Below are 10,794 nucleotides of genomic sequence, written 5' to 3'. Positions count from 1 at the left end.
AAATCAAAAGGGAAAAAGGGAATCTTTCCCTTGCTGATGCTACTGCACAGCAGACAAGAGGCAGGGCCAGCTTTTTTACTTTCATGTCTCCAAGAGGCAGGTGGCCAGTCTGCTGCAGATAGTGAGGAGTGAGCAGGGTATCTCTTCCTCGTCCATGCCACCTCATGGAAGAAAAGTGGTAGGCAAGTTCTTCCACACTTGTATATTTGGGGCCAGCTCACCTGCAACTCTGGCAATGTGGAGTATAGCTTTCCCAATTACTGTAGCTGGCTAGGGGCAGGGTCAGATCTCGCTCTCATGTTTCCAGAGCCAGCTCTCATGATACCTAGGTGATAGGGGGGAAGTACTGAACACCCCTCAGATATCATGTCCCTGGGTGTCAATCAAGACCAGGGACATCTGCCTGGCCTTTGGTAGTAACAGACCCCTGCTCCTGCAGGGCCATAGACACAGTTGTGGTCCCAGGTGGCATAACTGACTATGCACATCAGGTTGTTACTCACTACCCTCAAGTCTCCAGTTCTGCCTTTCTTCATTTTGCCCACATCCTTCTGCTAAGCATAGACACAGCCTCTCTCCTCTTAGTCACCTACTGACCTACTTGTGTGACAGAGCAGACACACATATAATACTGCTAGAAGCAGTTGAAGCTGCTATTTTTTGAAAATTCAGATAAAATTATACATAAACATTAATATATTTATAGTACATTTTCTTAATTCTTAAAAATTATGGTTATCATTTTTATAATACCCTTATGGTGTTCTTTTCTTTTTTCTTTTCTTTTTTTATTCAATTTTTTTTTACAGTTCTGTCTTTATCCCCTTCTCAGTCTACTCTCTGACTGTTTCACATCCCATAGCTCCTCCCCCATCATTAAGAGGATGTCCCCATCTTCACCCCTACCCCATAAGACCTTACCACTCCTTGGGGCCTCAAGTTCTTGAGGGTCTCAAGTTCTTGTGTTTGAGAGATCTCAGGGGTCCAGGTTAGTGGATTACATTGATGGATTTCCAAATATTGAACCATCCCTGCATTCCTGGAATAAAGCCTACTTGATCATGATGGATGATTGCTTTGATGTGTTGTTGGATTCGGTTTGCGAGAACTTTATTGAGTATTTTTGCATCGATATTCATAAGAGAAATTGGTCTGTAGTTCTCTTTCTTTGTTGGGCCTTTGTGAGATTTAGGTATGAGTGTAATTGTAGCTTCATAGATCGAATTGGGTAGTGTTTCTTCTGTTTCTATTCTGTGGAATAGTTTGAAGAGAATTAGTATTAGGTCTTCCTTGAAGGTCTGAAAGAATTCTGCACTAAAAGCATCTGGTCCCAGACTTTTTTTGGTGGGGAGACTTTTAATGACTGCTTCTATTTCTTTATGGGTTATGGGACTGTTTAGATGGTTTATCTGCTCATTATTTAATTTGGTACCTGGTATCTGTCTAGAAAATTGTCCATTTCATTCAGATTTTCCAATTTTGTTGAGTATAGGCTTTTGTAGTAGGATCTGATGATTTTTTTTTAAATTTCCTCAGTTTCTGTTTTTATGTCTCCCTTTTCAGTTCTGATTTTATTAATTTGAATACTGTCTCTATTCCCTTTGCTTAGTCTGGCTAAGGGTTTATCTATCTTGTTGATTTTCCCAAAGAACCAGCTCCTGGTTTTGTTGATATTTTGTATAGTTCTTTCTGTTTCTACTTGGTTGATTTCAGTCCTGAGTTTGATTATTTCCTGCCATCTACTCCTCTTCGGTATATTTGCTTCTTTTTGTTCTAAAGCTTTCAGTTGTGCTGTCAAGTTGTTAGTGTGTGCTCTCTCCAGTTTCTTTTTGTAGGCACTTAGAGCTGTGAGTTTTCCTCTTAGTATTGCTTTCATGGAGTCCCAAAAGTTTTGGTATGATGTGTCCTCATTTTCATTAAATTCTAAAAAGTCTTTAATTTCTTTATTTCTTACTTGACCAAGTCATCACTGAGTAGAGCATTGTTCAGTTTCCACGTGTATGTGGGCTCCCCATTGTTTTTGTCATTATTAAAGACAAGTCTTAGTCCATGGTGGTCTGATAGGGTGCAAGGGATTATTTCAATCTTTTTGTATCTGTTGAGGCCTGTTTTGTGACCAATTACATGGTCTATTTTGGAGAAGGTATCATGAGGTGCTGAGAAAAAGGTATATAGTCTTTTGTTTTAGGATGAACTGTTCTATACATAACAGTTAAATCCATTTGGTTCATAACTTCTGTTAGTTTCATTGTGTCTCTGTTTAGTTTCTGTTTCCATGATCTGTCCATTGCTGAGAGTGGGGTGTTGAAATCCCCCACTATTATTGTGTGAGGTGCAATGTATGCTTTGAGCTTTAGTAAAGTTTCTTTTATGTATGTGTGTGCCTTCGCATTTGGGGCATAGATGTTCAGAATTGAGAGTTCATCTTGGTACATTTTTCCTTTGATGAGTATGAAGTGTCCTTCCTTGTCTTTTTTGATTACCTCTGGTTGAAAATCTATTTTATTTGATATTAGAATCACTACTCCAGCTTGTTTCTTGGGGCCATTTGCTTGGAAGATTGTTTTCCATCCTTTTACTTTGAGTTAGTGTCTGTCTTTTTCACAGAGGTTCATTTCCTGTATGCAGCAAAATTCTGGGTCCTGTTTATGTATCCAGTCTGATAGTCTATGTCTTTTTATTGGAGAATTGAGTCCATTGATATTAAGAGATATTAAGAAAAAATGAATGTTGCTTCCTGCTATTTTTGTTATTAGAGGTGGAATTGTGTTTGTGTAGCTATCTTCTTTTCAGGTTGTTAGAAGATTACTTTCTTGCTTTTTCTAGGTTGTAGTTTCTCTCCTTGTGTTGGAGTTTTCCATCAATTATCCTTTGAAGTGCTGGATTTGTGGGAAGATATTGTGTAAATTTGGTTTTGTCATGAAATATCTTGGTTTCTCCATCAATAGTGATTGAGAGTTTTGCTGGGTATAGTAGTTTTGTCTGGAATTTGTGTTCTCTTAGGGTCTGTATGATATCAGTCCAGGATTGTCTCTAGTGAGAAGTCTGGTGTAATTCTTATAGGTCTGCCTTTATATGTTACTTTACCTTTTCCCCTTACTGCTTTTAGTATTTTTTCATTGTTTTGTACATTTGATATTTTGATTATTATGTGGCAGGAGGTATTTCTTTTCTGGTGTAGTCTATTTGGAGTTCTGTAGGCTTCTTGAATATTTATGGACATCTCTTTCTTTAGGTTAGGGAAGTTTTCCTCTATAATTTTGTTGAAGATATTTCCTGGCCCTTTAAGTTGGGAGTCTTCACCTTCATGTACACCTATTATCCTTAGGTTTGGCCTTCTCATTGTGTCCTAGATTTCTTGGATGTTTTGGGTTAGTAGCTCTTTGCATTTTCTTTGACAGTTGTGTCAATGTTTTCCATGGTTTCTTCTGCACATGAGATTCTCTCTTCTATTTCTTATATTCTGTTGGTGATGCTTTCGTCTATGACTCCTGATCTCTTTCCTAGGTTTTCTATCTCCAGGGTAGTCTCCCTTTGAGATTTCTTTATTGTTTCTACTTCCATTTTTAGATTCTGGACTATTTTATTTAATTCCTTCACCTGTTTGGTTATGTTTTCTTGCATTTCTTTAAGGGATTTTTGTGTTTTCTCTTTAAGGGCTTCTACCTGTCTACCTGTGTTCTCCTCAAATTCTTTGAGAGTGTTATTTATGTTCTTCTTACAGTCCCCTACCATCATCATGAAAAGTGATTTTAATTATGAATCCTGCTTTTCTGGTGTGATGGGGTGTTCAGGGCTTGCTATGGTGGGAGAACTGGGTTCTGATGATGCCAAGTAACTTTGGTTTCTGTTGTTTACAATCTTGAGCTTGCTTTTTGCCATCTGGTTAACTCTAGTGCTACCTGCACTCACTGTCTCTGACTGGAGCCTGTCTTTCCAGTTATCTTGCTTGTGTCAGAACTCCTCAGGGTCCAGATGTCTCTGTGATCCTGTGATCCTAAGCTCCAGCTGCTCTGAGTACAGTGTCTTCTCTAGGATATCTCAAGGTAAGGTGTCTTCAAGGGAGCAGACCAGCTAGCTGTCTGCTGCTCTGAGTGTAGTGGCTTCTCCAGGATGTCTCAGGATAAGGTGTCTACTGCTCTGAGTTCAGTGGCCCCTCTAGGATGTCATTGGATAAGGTGTCCACAGGAGAGCAGACCAGCTGGGTGTCTGCTCCAGCCACAAGGACCAGGTGAGTGGCAGAAGGGGAGTGGTATTCCACAGGGGAGGGGTTTGGGTGCCTGGTGGGTCCTGAGCATCCCTTGCTCTCAGTTGTAGCTCTGGGGCATAGGGCAGTGGGCAACTGTTCTTACCTGCTGCTGTGATTTCAGTTGCTCCTCTAGGATATCTAGGAATACAGTGTCTTCACAGGAGCAGACCACCTGGGAGTATATAGGTTTCTTTTCCACTTATTGTCAACAACATATTCTTATTTTCTTGCTTAGGGTGAAATGATACATTAATATGCTTTTGATTTACATTTCCCTAATTGCTAAAGATCAATTTTAAATAAGATTATTAGCTATTTGTACTTCTTTGATAAGTATCTTTTAAATTCATGTGTTCATTTATTGATTGAATGTCTTGTTCTTTTGGTGCTAATCATTTTTAGTTCTTTATATATCCAGGATTTTGATCCTCTATTGAACCATAGTATAATAAATGCTATATTTAACAAATCTATTGTTAGCATCATTCTGAATATGGACAAACTGAAAGCATTTCTCCCAAAGTCAGGAAGTAGTTAAGGGTATCTATTATCACTACTCTTATTCAATACAACACATGAATTTTTAACCACAGCAATTATATAAAAGAAAAAAATAAAAAAGGATACTATCAGGCAAAGAACTGAACAGTATCTCTATTTGTAAATGATATGACCCTAAAGAATCCATCAGAAGAGTCATGGATCTTAGCACTTTCAGTAAGGTGGCAGAATACAGGATCAATACAAGAAAACAGGAGCTTTACTGAACACTAATTACAAACATACTGAGGAAAAATCAGGAAAGCAATCAAACAATCTCATCAATTATAGCCTCAACAACACACACACACACACACACACACATACACACACACACACACTGAGGAAAAAACTTAACCTAGTCAAAGACCTCTACAGTGGGGGTTGGAGAGATGGCTCAGCCATTAAGAGCACTGACTGCTCTTCCAGAAGTCCTGATTTCAATTCCCAGCCACCACATGGTGGCTGACAACCATCTGTAATAGGATCTGATGCCCTCTTCTGGTGTCTGAAGACAGTAATAGTGTACTCATATACAAACAACTAACCCCTTTCCAAAACAAAACAAAAACCAAAAAACTCTCTACAGTGAAACCTATAAAATAAGAAATAAATTGAAGAAGACAGTAGATGTTGAAGAAACTTTCCATGCTCATAGATTTGCAGAATTAATAATGTGACAATGGGTGTATTACAAAAATTCACTGAGATTCTGTGTAATCGTCACTAAAATCTCAATGGTTTTCTGTGTTTAAATAGACAAAAATAATCCTAAAATTTCTTTAGAGACACTAAAGATCCTAAAAATTCCAAGCAATCCCAAATACAAAGCACAGTTCTGGAGACATCACAGTAACCGATTTCAAATTATCCCACGGAGCCTGAGGAATGAGAACAACATAACATTGAGATAAATAAATGCAAGAGACTCCTGAAGCCAAATGAAAAAAATCAGTATTCTGAGAAGGGAATATTGGAGAATAACCATGTTTGAAATAGAATAGAAAAGGAAACAATGAAAATAAATCAATGTGGCCCCAGAGTTGAAAGAAAATCCAATGCTATAAAGTATTCTGGAGGCTAAAAAAAAGACATGAAAGCATGAGCCTCATGTCGGCAGAGACAGAAGCTTCAGAAATATGTGGGAAGATGAGGAATGACATACTAACTTTGGATTTTGCTTAACTCATAGACTTTCAGAGAATCGATTTGGTAAGAAGAACTATGTAAGTCAGGCTTTTACTCACAGATGCTAGATTATATGGCCAAGATAAGGACATTTGATTGCCTGGAATGTCAATAAGACACATCAAAAGAATCATGGCAGACTTCTAAAACTCAGTATGTGTACTCAAGGTGTATGAAACCTCCCCATATTAACAAAGTGCCTTGTGCAACTGGCATACACAGAGGTGTTGCACAAAGCGATTGAATTGAGCTTATGTATAAGAAGACTGGCCCTGACAAATATCCCTCTTCCAAAAAAACCCCTACATTTCAGAAATTTTGAGCTGTGTTTATTTTGTAATATTGTGAACTGTTGCTTAGGGCCTTCACATGTTTATTGCATCTACTGGAAATAGCTGATTTTCTAATCTGCCTTGCTCAAAGGCCAAATGGGTCAGATTGCATTGTGCTGGTCACTTGAGAACAAGAAAGAATCAACTGGGTCATAGAAAATCAGATGGCATAAACTGCCATTATGCAGCATAAATTAAAGTTGCAGAAGTTATGAGGAAATGATCACATGGGAGGCATAAGACAGCTGAATTTATATCCCAAACTCAGATATTTTCCTGGCTTTAAAATTGGAATGTCTGAAGACTGTCTGAATATTTCTCCAGAGAGTCAAACTGGGACTGATGGGGTGGGAAGGCGGGGGAGTTACAGGGAAGCAGAATTTCGCCTTACCATATGGAAGAGCTTTTAGGCTTCTAGGACACTCTATTCCAGGAATTGCTTAAGCATACTAATTGGAAAGCTAGTGGTGACTTAAGCTTTGGTGTGCTCATAGAGAGCCAAGAGTAAGAAGAGCATGGGGCTGGGAGTTGGGGTTATTAGCTAGACAAGGTTATCCACCTTTCTTTGAGCCCATTTCCTTGTTTATAATTTGAAGACATTATATTAAATGACCCTGGAAGGCCCTCCAGCTCTTAAAATCCAAGATTCAATTTTGTTAGCAAGACACAGTGGTATAATGCTTGGGGGAGGAGAAGCACAACAGTTATATTCTGATATTTCATCCTTTTTCTTTTAAAGAGGAACTTTTATAAGAGAGATCTTTCTGTAACTCTTTTCCATTAAAGCCTCAAATACAAGGAATTTCCATAGAATAATGAATTTTTTTTCTGTTTTCTTTTTTTTTTTTTGTGAAAGATGAAGACTGATGAAAACAATATGAAATAGGGAAGACCACAGACTTGAAGAGCTTCCTGGAATGCCTCTGACTCTTCTTGGCTAAGACATTGGCCGATTTGCTTACTTCTAAAGAGCCTCAGTTTATGTATAAGAACACTTGAGAGGATAACTATACCTACATGTCAAAGTTTTAGAAGAACCAAGGAATATCTGGACATTATTTTTATTTTATTTTATTTTTGGTGTGTGTGCGGGGGGACGGTAAACAACATATGAAGTGCCTTCTTTTAATCAAAATAAAATTAAGGGAACTTCATTATATGTTTTTTAAAAGTATTTGAACTCTTAAAGGAAGTGCATGGGTGGGGGGAGAGAGGCAGAGAGAGATTCTAACAGCTGTTGAGGGAATATATCTCTTTCAGATTTCAAGCTTCACACTTGGAACTGCAGGTCCTTTGCTTTGCATCTGTATCCTGAAACCTTGCTAAACTTTCTTATTAAAGGTAGGACCTTTTCCCATTTTTGTAGTTTGAGATTTCCCATGATAATAATAGACTCTCATGTATTGAAGTTGTATCTCAGCTTCAAGCAATTTCCATCACCATTATGGAAAGCATGCTATTTGCAATTAGAGATTTATGTTTTCATTTTGTTAAGATCTACATGGTTGATATCCTATTTTTTTTCCTTTTCTTTTTAATCACAGCATCTAGAATTTGTACCATTATATCAGATTGGACTCTATATTCACAAATTTGTCACAATTACTGAAGAATGGATGCAAACAGTCAGTATGTTACATTTGCCCATCTAAAATTTATACTGGCCTTTCCTGGTCCTCAGGCCAGAACCATGCAAACTTGTCCTAAGAGAGAGAATTATGCCTAGGAATCCCTGGGCAGTTTCTTTACCTTCCTTTCTGGTGTTTATAGTTCATTTCTCTATAGGGAAGTAAGTGTAGGTGAATTACTCAGTTCAGCACCCAGAAGCACTAAGCACATGTTAGTTGCTATTATCCTTCTTATTTATCTTATTCTTCTTACGAGGTGGATTAAAGCTTTGCAGACATTGACAGCTACCTATTCTGATAAAACCACAACACCAACAGGCCTAGAGTATCTTTATTCTTTAGTGTGTTCACCTCCTTTCTCTTTTAGGAGAAACCGACTTTCCCTGTACAGAATTTACACTCCTGCTCTTCCCTGCTTTATATCCCTAGGATAGTTAAGTGAGGCAGGGACCTAACTCTTATTGGTCTATTTACAGCCAGGACTTGTTTAGAGAAGCCAGCACTCAGTTTTTGTTGGCTCAGTGCAATGCTTTGTACAGGGAAACTGACCTAAATTACACAAAGGAGACCATCTTTTGCTTGTACTTCACTGAGTAGGGCACTGTAAAGTGAGCAATAAATAAGATTGGAGCACTCTTTGTCCAAGCTTAGGTGTATAGCCACACTACCATGCAGTGCTTTTGTCTCCAGCTCATTGTGAGAGGGCATTTTGTCTGGCCTTCTTGCATCTTTCAACTAGTCATCATTTATGCAGACAGGTTCAGGGTACACTTGACCTCATGTCTAACTCTGACTTTCCACTAGCCTGCTGGATTTCATCCTCTTCCTCATCCGTTTGGCTATTTATTTACCTTGTATTTTAGTTCCTCAATATTTTCATTGCTGTTACTGGACTCGGGGGATGAAAAGTCCCATAAAGCAGTCTCTTAAAAGAAGGTGTTTGGGTGCTCCAACGGCTCTCAGTCTTCGCACATTGTCCAGTTGTGGGTGTTAATTGCTATCTACCTCATGATAAAGCTTCTCTGATGAGGACTCTGATGAGTGAGGCACCAATCTATAGGTATAGTAAGAAAATATGAAAATATACTGTATAAAAATAATTCTGTTAAAGAGAAAAAAAAGAAGTAGGTGAACTGGAAATGTATTCTGAATGAATGAGTGTTCGGGTTGGTGTTTAGAGACAAGGCTCAGCCCATGGCAGAACCTGCTTCGGTGAGACAAGGGCAGAGAGGCTTCTAAGGAATGAATGAAAAGGAAGCGAGAAGAGCAGTACTGAAATCATCTTCCCACTGACAAGCTTACGGATAATGAAAAACATATGTGCTCTGAATTCTTTTGAGTAGGCTGGATAGTAAGCCCCAAATAGAAAGGTTACAGAGGAAGGACTGCAAGTCTACTGTTCTGGGCTCAAGTTCCAAGCACTGTAACTAGCTCGGAGTCCTTGGAGCATGCCACTTCCCCTTCTGTGCTCTTAGTCTCTCAGGTAAAATGAAGAGGGGTTGTTTCTCTGCTGTTGTCTTGTTGATTTGTTTCAGTGATATCACCACAGGACTAACCAGCCACAGAAACCCAGTCTGCTGATCTAGTTTTTAAAGATCATATTTTCTTAGGTGGCCTGACTTCAAGGTGAGTGATGGTACTTAGTTGTGCCCCAGGTCTATTAGCTTTGCAAATCTGCTGGTGTATCTACCAACCAACAGATTGATTGATTTCCCCCTCCCCCCTCAAAGTTTTGTGAAGAATGTTTTAAGGGCAAGGATTCTGTATCATCATTTACCAAACACTTCTTGTTGAAACTTATTAAATTCCAAAATGGTTTCAGCAACCACTTATTTCTTCCATTAATTCAAATATTGATTTTACTTTTTCAAGAGACATGAAATAGATGACAGGTGGTTTTATCTAAGAGATTTACAACGTTTTACACTTTCTCAATTAGGGCTCTCTCTATTAATTAAAAAGTACTTATACTAAGTTAGATGGGGTGGATTCATGGGCCTGAACTGCTTTTCCTTCTCCCTTTTCTTGATTCCTACTCCCCCCACCCCAAGTATTGGGAATGAACATATTGAGCAATTACTATGGGTCAAAGTTTGTACTAGATGTTTTCCCATACATTAATCATCACAAAACATTTTTGCTGTGATTTAAATGGACTTTTTAAAAGAGATTCTTATCACGATCTTGCAGATAATAAAACTGAGGGCCACTGAAATTAAGTGACTTATTCAATGTCATCTACCAGTTCTGTTCTTTTCCAAGCCTGCTCACCCTAGTATACTAACCTTCCATTAGCAAACCTCTGCAATGTCCCCTCTCTGGCACAACAGAGAAAGTGGAAGCTCAGACAGATGAGGAATTTCCCCTGAATATATGCTTAGAATGTATTTGAGTTAGGCTCAACCTAAATTGCTTGTAATATGAAATTGTATTTGTTACATAAGTAATTTATATTAAGAGAAAAGAGAAGGGGAGTTTTCAAGTATTGTTTATCTTCAGCATTTCAGTAGATGCCAATATTTGGTTAAAAAAATCCTATCAGGACATGGGTAGTGATTGACTGTGCAGAGTGCTCAAATTAAGCTCTTTTACAGTCTTGGAAGAAATTCATACATGACTTCTACAGAACTGTCTATTTTATAGTTTCAAATGCATAAAAGTACAGACCACAGTCTTTCGTCAAGGAAAAGTGTATAACTTATGGTCTAGCTTGCAACGAACTTTAGAAAGATCTAGTCTTTTACAAGTTTCCTAACCCCAATGGATTTCTGATTTTTATCTGTAAAATCATCTAATCTCATGAAACATTCATTTGAGCACCCAGGAAAGGCAGGTGCATGAAACAAACATCAGTGTG

The 10,794-nt window shown here is 38.3% G+C and overlaps 1 pseudogene; it reads right to left on the bottom strand.

The window, feature by feature from the left end:
* Positions 1-483: 483 nt before the first annotated feature.
* On the bottom strand, positions 484-645 carry LOC117695646 (small nucleolar RNA SNORA17; annotated as a pseudogene).
* Between the last annotated feature and the right edge of the window lie 10,149 nt (positions 646-10,794).

The sequence above is a fragment of the Arvicanthis niloticus genome, chromosome X (assembly GCF_011762505.2).
Source record: "Arvicanthis niloticus isolate mArvNil1 chromosome X, mArvNil1.pat.X, whole genome shotgun sequence".
Taxonomy (NCBI): Eukaryota; Metazoa; Chordata; class Mammalia; order Rodentia; family Muridae; genus Arvicanthis; species Arvicanthis niloticus.
This window is presented reverse-complemented; position numbering and strand designations above follow the sequence as displayed.